Genomic DNA, 11,215 nt, shown 5'->3' with positions numbered 1-11,215 from the left:
TGGCAAATGCTGAAAGATTTTGTTTGGTTTGGTTTCTGCTGGCTTCAGAAAAGCTCTTAAACTCTTTACTCTCCACTCTTAAATTCTGGTCAGCAGTAGTAAACCATATGTTAACCATATCGTATTTGATAATGATGTCCTACAACTAAACCATGAGTGTACTTAGCAATTTGTGTAATAAATATTTCTGCCACATTTTCCAAGTACCTTCACGTGGAAGCACTACTCCAAAGAGAAAGTGCTCTATATTTAATTCAGCAGGGAATTTTGCCTTCTCACATCCCTCCAGAACTGAACTAAAATTTAAAATATGTACATTTAGGAAAACTATTTTGTATCAACATGTTACTCAGCATTCCTTGCCTGTTAACCACAAAGTCCTTTTCCAAATCGCTTCAACTAGATAAAAAAGAAAATCTAAAAGACAGCTTTTAGCATCCAAGAAAAGATTTCAGTTTTATTTTTGCAGGTCAAGTAAAATAAGTAAGTTCCATTTTCAGTAACTACATTTACCCTACCCCTAGGAAGGTAAATGTAGGGATAGTTTTGGTTTGATTTGRTTTGGTTTTTTACATGCTGCCTGTTCAATCAAAGGAACTCATTACTGAAGCTGATAAAGAATGGGTATTAACAGTAAGCATGCTCATTTCATATTAAGTATATTATTCTGGCAGAAGAATATTTTTGTCTCCAGAGCAAAAGTGATTAAACTTCAAGACATTAATTATACTTTAATTAAAACAAATCATATTCCATATGATTGTTTTGGCACTATGAGGAAGAAGGGTGTCTCCTCAACTAGTGGGGTGGTTGTGACAAATTATAAAATCATTCAAGCAAGGTAGAATTGTTCCAGTCAATTAAGTGTCTGAAGGAATATATGTAATATTAAGGATATGGGAAAAGTACAGCAGTATTTCTAGGACTTTCAGGCGTATATTGCAATCATCAAAAATCATGAATAATGAAAATGTGTTCCTTGTTTTTTCTCTCTTTTCTTCTAATCTTAAAGTGCATTGTTTTTGTTTGGACAAGTGATTTTACAGTAACATATCTGTTAATGACACATCTGTGTTCTGTTAACAGTAATTACAGTAACATATCTGTGTTAATGACACATCTGTTGGTCTGTTAATTTAGATTTCTCTAAATTACATGGTTCAAAGTGCTAATTGTCTGTAAGAGGATGTGTATTTCCACAGTAAGGGAAGAAGCTAACTTCTTATGGCTCCACAAAACTTGGAAATGTAATGGAAAAGTGCATTATTGTTCTTTATATTTGGTATTTTATTTTTAAATAATTTACATACAATGTGGACACAGTCTAAAAATTTAACTCACTTTTGTAATTAGAACTGAAATGCTAAGTTTCTTAAGATCCTTCAAGATAAGCACTCAAGACTGATGTGAGGCTTGCTCCTTTTTCTTGTCCACTTAATGCAATCTATTGTGCATTGGTATAGCTACAGTGAGATAAGCAGGTTTATCAGAGTAGTGAAATTGTGGCGGGAAATTTTAATCATTTAATTTTGAATGAAAAACAGGTACAATTACTGCCTTTCCTATTCTGGTCTTGCTTTTTTGATGAGAATGTTTTTGAGCAGTGTACCTTAGGTGTGCTGTATCTCAGTTTCGTAGATGTCAGGTTTAGTGTGTCCGGAGTATCAGATTGTCCCATTCTAGATGATAGATTAAAGAAAGCCCAGTTTGAAGCAAAGCTACCCAACTTTTCCATATTCTTTCTAAGCAAGCACTGCATATATTGAATTCTCTCTCCACTAGCAAAAATAGTGGGTCTTTTCTGTTTATTCTAATAAGGAAAGCATATGTTTCTTTCTAGGAACATTTGCAGTAATCTCTGTACTATGTACACAATGACAGCATCAGATCTTCAAGAGCATGTGCGTAGGACTATATTTTTAAATGCAAGCTATTGTTATATTCAAATGAAACAGATTCTTAAAACCGCTGAAGTATTACCAGAGATAAAATCAACATATACAAGCTAATAATAGAATAGCTGGATTTTAACAGTTTTCAGCACAGTATTTTAATCATGAAGTGTGCTTGCAGAGCTGAACATTTAAAGGCTTAATATTTTGTGATTTAATATTCTACTTACTACTATATTCTTTCACATACTGTTTGTCAAGTTGGAATAGCTGTATGTTTGTGCTCTATTTTTAACAAACAATTTATTTTCTTGTGAAAGAGGTAGTACTAAGACAGACTTTTGTAACTAATTTAACTATAGTTTTGTTGAGCGAGTCCCTTTTTCCCTGCAATATCTTAATTCTCCTGCTAGTCATATGCAGAATATAGAACTTTTCATGATAATGTTCTAGGTTGATCTTCAAATCTATCTGAAATATTCAAATAAGGTCTGAAGGATAATTTTCAAAAAAGATACAGATAGAGATTTCAAATGTTCAGCCATGTGAGAATGGATAAAAAGCTGTTTTAGAGTGAAAGCATTTCCAAATCTAAGCATGTGCATATGAGAATGTAGTAGCAAGACTGCATTACCTAGTCAGATATGACTCAGAAAGCTGTATCTATTTAATTAGATAGGAAAATTGTGACATAGTCATGGTATCTGCCTTCAAATAGCAAGACAAATCAGGGAATTGCATTGAATACTAGAGCTGCTGTTGAAGAAAAAGCAAAAGATAAACTTGAAATGGTTTCACTTATTTTAAGAAATTACTTTTTCCTCTTTCTTTTTATAATGTATGTATTTTTACTATTTCTTATGTCATTTTTATCATTTTCTTCCTTCTGGAACTGTTTGACTTCAGTTACATTGCTTTATGACCAAATATAAAATTGCTTGTGGAGTTAGTAAAGCCTGTTAAATAAGCTGTCAAAACATGCACAGTTTCATACCTTAGAGCTTAGTAAGAAAGACAATTTTATACAATCTAAAATTAAAGTCTTTCAGTGTCACCTTGTTGGACAGCCTGGAGACAGATTGTGTATAGTTACTGTTCATTATGATGCATCTGTAGGCTATTCAATTTCAATAATAAATGGTGAAGAGAAACATCACAGTCTTAACGAAACCGGCATGATAAAAGCAAGCTTTTTCTTCAGGCACAGGTTTTAAATTAAAATGAAAAGATTATAAATAGGGTTCGTAGTGTTATAGTAGGATTTGGATAGCGACATTTCAGATATCATTGTCCATGATAGAGAATCCTAAGTTTCAGATAGCTGAGAAAATAATGCTTTGAGTTAGAACCTCATGCACTTCAGAGCAAGTACTTGACATGTTATTTTTACATTTCTACCAAGGGCTCTCTTCTGACTCTCTTCTGAAGTCTGACTAAAGGTAACTTCTTGATCAGAATTCACATTAATTCGATTAAATAGGTAATCTGTATTTCATTCGTGCACACTGATAGAGTGTGAAGTGGCTGAAAAGTATAAAAATTAAATGCTGTCTGTATCTGGAGGAAACAAGTCTTATATTTCTGTAGGACTGTCTTTATCTTTAAAAAGTTAGCAGCTCTGACCCATCAGTTTTTTTCTTTATAAAATAAGCTATTAGAACCTAGCCCTGTTTTGATTAAAATCAAAGGAAAGACTGCTTATGTGGTTTTCCTGGCCTCTTCTTTACATACAGTTTGCTGGGCAAAGATAATGTGAGACAATTTTTAAATGTGTTTCTGTATTAGTAGTTCACAGGAAACTTTTTGGTAATCAAATACTAGCAGAAAGCATCAATACTAGCACTTAGAACTGTGATAGTTGTAGACCCTGTGTAGATAGGGTCTACATGTAGTATCATAATACTAAAGAACACTTATTTTTTCCCCTTCCCAGTTCTGAAAAGAAGTGTCTAGATGGCAGTATTGAGTATCATTACAACATGACCTCAAATAYGGCTTTTTTTCAGAGTATTTTTCAAGAAAGGACTTTGATCAGTTTTACAGAACCACTGACCTTGTCTCAATTGCCATGAAGATCAATTTCTGTGAGGCAGCATTGTAAGCAGCAAGAATTATATGAACTGATGAACAACAGCATACAGTAAAGTCTTATTATTCAACCTGAAGCCAGACACCAAGCTACAACTCTTCTTTTCACTTCCTGTGTTCTTACTTCGTATCGTTTATCATGCCTCTCTCACATAGTTCTTTTAATGGTTACTGCTTTATCCTTAAGCAGGCACAAAARCACCCRTAATTATTGAATCCATGTGTTCAGTTCCTGCTGTGTCCAAGTGTCACATCTGAGTGTTTCCTGGTCTGCACAGCTTCCCTAGACAACACCAGAAGTGTCTTATAGAGATCTTTGTTAGTCTTAAGTATGCATTCTGCCTGTAAGTCAGTCCATTACTTTGCTGCTTATTAGTCCCACTCTCAATTCCATAAGCACAGCTAGACTTCTTTTTTTTTACGTGTCTTATTGAGACCTTGTAGATTTAGGGAAATGCAGTCCTGTAACAACCTATGCTGTCCACCTCAGGTAAATTAACTCCAAACCTCAGGTAAATTAACTCCAAAAATGAATCAGTATATAAGTGGATAAATTTGCTGATTTTTTGGAGTAAGAGAAATATATTATATTTGTGTCTATTTCTATTATCTTATATTTCTGTCTAATTTCAGATTGAAAATTATGGAGTGAAAAGAACTCAGGACAGATTTTACAGTGCAGAGCTATTGGTTTAAGAAACAACTTATGTACTGAATTCTTGTATAGAAGAGGGAACTTGCAGTTCTTCCCAGATCCTTGGATGTAAGCCACATATACTGTATAAATGCATACTCAGGCAAAAAATTAATTAGGTCAGGCATAAAGATCTAAGCACAAGCTGAATAATACATACTAAGCAAAGAATGTGTCATATTTAAGTTAAAAAAAAAAAAGCAAAGGAAGTATTAGGGGTTTCTTTCTTAAAAAAAATCTTACYGTCTTTCAGTTCAGAAATATTCTTGATAATTCATTTTCTAGTTTTACTGACATAGTTCTAAGCAACAAAACCAAAATGCAAATACAAAAATGGCACACAAAACAGCTTGAAGTGCTAATGCAGTATTTCTTTTTTTAATTTTTAAGATTCTCAGCTGATTCCAAAGATTAATACTCTAAGCACAGTTGATACATTAACTGGTCGAAAATTAATTATAAATATACTTTTAGTTGAGCAGATTTAGTATAAAAATAATAAAAAAAAACAGTATTGAAAATGATGATGATTATAGATGCCAACCAAGAAGAGAGGCATTTAAAGAACCTGAAAAGTACCTAACAGTAAAACATTCTGTGAATTTGCGTAAGAAAGGCTTTATTGCTTTTTTCAGGAGCAGAAAGGTATTAATCTTTAGTAGAGCATAAAGCAGTTAGAATTTTAGAGGCAGTATATCTACCATGAGAATTTTTTTTGTTAAATTTAGACTTTCAAAGTAAACTAAATGCAATTTTTCACATAAAGTATGTGCTTTCCAAGAAAATCTTACCCAATTTCTGCAAAACGTTTTTTAAAGTTTGTATAAATGGGAGCTAGAAACAGTGTGATGTCACTTGTTACTAAGCAATCTTCTGTGGTTCTGAAATGRGCCAGTTAACTTTTCAGAATTCTGAGCAGAGGTTGTAGTTTATCTGCTAGTCAGCCTTGGTCAAGCCACTTCAGGTTCGTAACATTTTGTTAGTCATCTTGAAGGATTTCTTGGCCTGCAGCATGAATTTCTGTTTAAATAAGAAATATTTTAAAAACTAAATTTACTTCCTGCAGTGAGGGAAGAACTAAAAACTTTGCAGTTATTGTTGGAACTTATAAGTGTTCACTGCTGCAGCAGAAATTAAAATCCTGAATGATAATCAAGTTTTAGGCCATCTCATGCCATTCAAAATATATATATATATATATTCCAAAAACATTATCTTCAGCACATTTTGTTGATTATCAAAACAACTACTGATGTAAATGCTGTGATGATTTTGTTAATTATATTCCCTCCAATGTACCAGACAGTATTCTTTCAGAATGTTGTGTAAATTAGAGGAAAATTTTTAAAATAGCTTTGCTACTGCAAACCATTGATCTGTTCTGTGAATGATGCAATTTCTACTGAGTCTTAAGTATGGCTGATGCAATATGAGCTCACTGTATGTAGTAGGTAAAGACCTGGTATGATGACTCCAGCCTTATACCTCTTTCTTTGTTTTGGTATGACTGAGCTTGTTTAAATTTTGGTTTTGTATTCTGTATGTACCAGGTAGCTTGCAACAGTTAACAGCTTCAGCAGGTACCAATTTTGTCTCTGCTCTCCCTTTTTGTGCCTTTTTTTTATGCTGCTCATATGCTGTGTGGAGGGTACCATTCTGTTCCCCTTGTATCTTTTTTTTTCTGACTTTTTGCAGCTGATACTTAGTATGAAATAGAAAGGAAGCTGATAAAACATTCTGGATCTCACATTCAAATTCTGGATGATAATCTTTGTTGCTATCATCATTAACTGATCTTCGAATGGGAGGTGGGTTCCTAGCTTATGACTTGCAAGACTCCTATCTTCACATTTTTATAGGATCTCATGAAGACACACTTAAAGCTTCTGATCATTACTAGCTCTCATTCTTGCTTTTAGCAAACCCATACACCTATACTTACAAGACTTGCTCACTCTTGCTTGTCATGCCTTTTCCAATTCATGATGCATCAGTGACTTTCCTTAGGAAGACAGATAAGTGATAAAAGCACAGTCCAGGGAATAGATATTTTACTCTTTGAGAAATAGTTTTTATTCAATCACTGGGGGTTACTCTAGGCATTCATCTAGTAGGCTTACTTCTGTCATTCATCCAGTCCACAGGATTCCTAATGGTGAGGGGAGACACTGATGCGCCCACTGCTATGTCTGTTGCTAAAATGAAGTATTCCTGAATGGCTTTGTTTAACTTTATTCCTTAACAGGAAAAAATTGATTTTCTGTCCTTGAATAGTGCATTTTTCAGAATTATTTTAGGAATATTCCTGGCAGAAGCAGCTGATTCTTCTTCCCCTCACTCCCATTCCTCTAACACTGACAGTGGAAATACAACCAGGAGGAAGTACTGATAACCCTCATAATAGTAGTAATAACCCTGAAAATCTGGAAGTCATCTTTGTTTTGTTTGTTCTTTACCTCGCAATAAAGACAGTTTTTTTAGGGATATCTTGTAGTGGAACTCCAGGTATTTAGAGTTCCAGTCTCACTACTTTCCAGCTCTTGACACGGAAGCTGGATGTTTTCTAATGTTAGAGATTACTGTACTGTTGTAGACTAAATACCTCTAGGAATGTAGTGACTGAATGGTCCTGGTTTATGAGATGGTTCTCCTAAAGGTCATTTAGCTGTGTTTGTCATACTCTGTGACATTAGTGATGATAGGGGGATCTTACAGGAAGAAATATGTCACTGTCCTAACATGTTCCAAAGAAAAAGACCAGAGACAGATATTCAGGTTTCAAATGGATGAAACAAAAGGGGAAAAAATACATCTCTGTATCTATTCATTAGTATTTGCAATAATAATGGAGGCCAGTTATACTCTTTGTTTCATTCCAATGACATTTAAAAAGAGGCATAATATTTTAGCTGCAATAATTTCAATAGAATACCTTGTAGATGCATCTTAATGACTCTATTCTCATGTATAAATATAATTTATTTCTTAATCCTTGAGGATTATGCGGTCCTCTAAATAGGGAAGACAGTGAGGTTAACTTGAAGTTTTTTTAAACATGTAAAAATTACATGCTAGTTGTTAATGTCTGTTTAAAATAATACGAATACCTTCAGAGCAAATACAAAAGATTGTCTAAAGCTGGAAAAATCACTAGTTTTATAAGCAAAATGGATATTACTGCTTATAGGAAAAACAAATTCAAGATTTTTTTCTATATTATTACAGTTACATTATGGAAATTATATATCTCTGAGAAGAAAGAAATAGCAATCTCTTCTAACACTTTTTAAGTTAATCATTCCAAGTACAAAGGAGTGTAAAGCTATATGGGTAATAAGTTGTAGATAAGATGTTGCCAGGTATATATTTTCTTTCAGCACATGCATTTTGAAAACTACAAATATGTGACAACAAAAGTAACATTTGTTGAATGATATTTAGTGGAAAATAAGTCTTTCTAATCAAACTGTCTTTGTTTCTTTGAAGTGCCCATAAATATTATCAGTTAAGAAAAAGATCTTGCTAGGTAGTGAGGAAAAAAGATTGGAGGAAGTATAAAATTCTTCAAAACAAACTCTCAGGAAACTGCTGTACAACCTTCTAGAGCTTGTGTAACAATAATTTTTTTAAAAAAACACAAAGGTCTATTTAAGCATAATTAGCTTTCAAAATGAGGATGGGGTTGGAAGAGGTACAGAAACACTGACATGTGTTATGACAACTTACAGAAATGGAGGAGCATATTTTAGGGAAAGAGAACAACTTCTAGAACTAGGATGAGGTTTGAAAGTTATTTTTGTAATGATGCTTAACATACGTTGTCAAAGCAAGGACAAGCAGCCATTTGGGTTGCGTTTATACCGTAAATACTAAAATAGCTGAAGGGCTGGATTTATTAGCTCAGCCATGTGCTAAGCTGTTCAGAGCTTTTTGTTCAGCATATTGTGCTGTGAATTCAGCAGAACAGAACACATTAATACTGTGTGATCCAAACTCTGAGTGGGATTATGCATGAGATGAGGAGAACCATGGGACCAGATAGTAATTGCTTCATAAGCACGCTCCCATTTCCTGTGTCTGCATTATGTTTCACAAAGATGCTAAAATAGGTTATTTCCAAACAATGAGTTTTCTAAACTGAATAACTGCATTTGAACATAATCTAGATCTTTTGCCGTTACAAGGCAGTAACAATCCTATTGGTCCCTCTTAAAATCCAGTTATTACATTTATGTATCTCTTGTGACTTAATGCTTTCCACAGCACAAAGAGTACACTGACAGACAATTAGAATGCCGTAGGAAGAATTAGCTGAAGGAACAGATAAACCAAACAGATGAAAGAAGTGTAATCATTTCTTATCTAGAAAATACTGCTTCAAACAGAATATATGTAAAGAAACATTTGAAACATTTACGTGGGAAAAAAGTTTATAGAATTCTTAAATGACTGACTTATTTGTTAGCATTTCAAATAAGACCTCCACTTGATTCCTCTTGCAGACTAATTCTCTTTTAGTAATTCAGTAACAGATATCAGCAAAATAATTTTTCAACATCTCTTTAAGCAACAGAATACTTCAGTCCATCCCTTCCTCATGAAGATGCTTCTGAACTCTAAACTCTTAAGCTATAACTAGGAAGTAAACCTGAAAGAAATGGAGAGCGTATTTTATATCTTTTGTTGAATAAGATAGGATAAGATACTTTTTTTTATCCACAGTTTTCATAAAGTGATATAATACCACTAATTTAAATGGCAAGAAATTGCCATTCATTAAAAGGAGCATCTAACTGGGCAAAAATGAAAGGGTAGGAAGAAACTCATCCAGCAATTGCAGTGAAATTTTTTGATTAATGGATAGATTAGAATCTTGTTGCTTTTCCTTTCCTTAAGCTTAATTTTTACTATTTTAGGGGACATAGACATACTTACTGAACTGGAGACACTATTTTACAAAATAGCGTTTATTAAGGATGACATTAGGACTAAAGGCATAGATGAGTATGTTTTACACTAACAATAGTCTCAGCCTTGCTAGAATGCTCTTAGTGGCCTAAACAATTTTAGGGTGAAAGCAGGTATCCAAGAGCCAATGATAATTGTTCAGAACTAGTTGTCTGGACATTAAGTGTCCTTAGTARGTCATATAATGCCTTACATATTTGATCTCAGTTCTTGCAGAATGCTAGTAGGAATAAAAAAGGAGATACTAGTTTGATTTTCTGTGTTTTCTAGTTCTACTGTAATGTCTTTTATGAACAAGACTTGAAAGCCATGTGTGACTGGATCAATGAACTCTTGAACTATATATAGTTAGAGATTTCAGTTTTAATGTGYTAATGTTGCAGTTCAAAAAGCTAAGTATCTGAAGCGGGTATATTAATTAAAAATATCCATCATCAAACTGCATCATCAAGATTGCATTCATTTTCATGGCATTATATTTTTTCGCCCTAGCTGAAGTAATATGCCATAAGGCATTAGGATTTAAAGAAAATCARTTCTTCAGCTTTTTATGGTCATATGCTTAGTATTTTTAGACAACTACTCAGGTTTGAYTTCATAACTTACTTGAAGCATGACCTGGGTTTACTTCTATATATGAATTTTATATGAGAGGATTAAGACTGGCCTTTGGAAAGCAATCCCAATTCTTTTATTAAGATACCGTTCCTTTTCACAGGGAACTTTGATCTTTAGTTTTTTGCTTTTCTTTAAATGCTTTTCTTTAAAATCATGCAGCTGTTTTCTTYAGTAGAGGTTTTGCATTGGATACGTACTTAGGAAACTACCTGATATATTCAACTTCTTACTTAACATTTACTGAAAGACTGTAATTCTTATAAGATGAAAAAGCAGTAAAATAACAATATGAAACTGAATAAAGGATGAAAACATAAGACACTGTTGAAACAAACGGTTGAAATATTGCTGACTTGCAGGAGAGAACAATGTTCCTGAAAAGCCAGTATTCAAAACAAACAAACAAACAAACAAMTTCCAGAATTGCTTATATTTAACTGCTTAATTTCACAGTATTTCTCCTCCTTAAGACTGTCATATAGTGTTAATTATTGTTAATTACTAATGAATTATTGCTAATAACTCATTAGTAATTAGCAATAACTCATTGCGAATTATTCTYTTTACCTTTAACTTCAATCATACCAAATGAATTACCATTGTACAGAGTTGGTGAAACTGTGAAGTGTGTAGAAAATGGTAGGCTTCTGTGCCTGTTCTTTTTTTYTTTTCAAGCTTCTTGTTCCCACTGATGAGAAAATAAAAAAATAGGGAAGGCTGATCYGTAACTTAATTGCAAAATCATCTTTTTGCTGTTATCTTTAAATGTCTTTATACATTTTTCTTTATTAAATCTTCATTCTAGCTATTATTTCTTAGCTGACCCTGCTGTAACAGGAAGATTGGACGAGGTAACCTCTACAGGTCTCTTTTAATCTGAATTATTCTGTGATTCTAAATCATTTCATATGTAATTGCAAAGTTCCACTAAATACACTGTGACAATCCAAGATTG

The sequence above is a fragment of the Rhea americana genome, unplaced genomic scaffold (genome assembly GCF_003343005.1).
Source record: "Rhea americana isolate MKP2758 unplaced genomic scaffold, rheAme1 scaffold_6, whole genome shotgun sequence".
NCBI classification, from domain to species: Eukaryota; Metazoa; Chordata; class Aves; order Rheiformes; family Rheidae; genus Rhea; species Rhea americana.
This window is presented reverse-complemented; position numbering follows the sequence as displayed.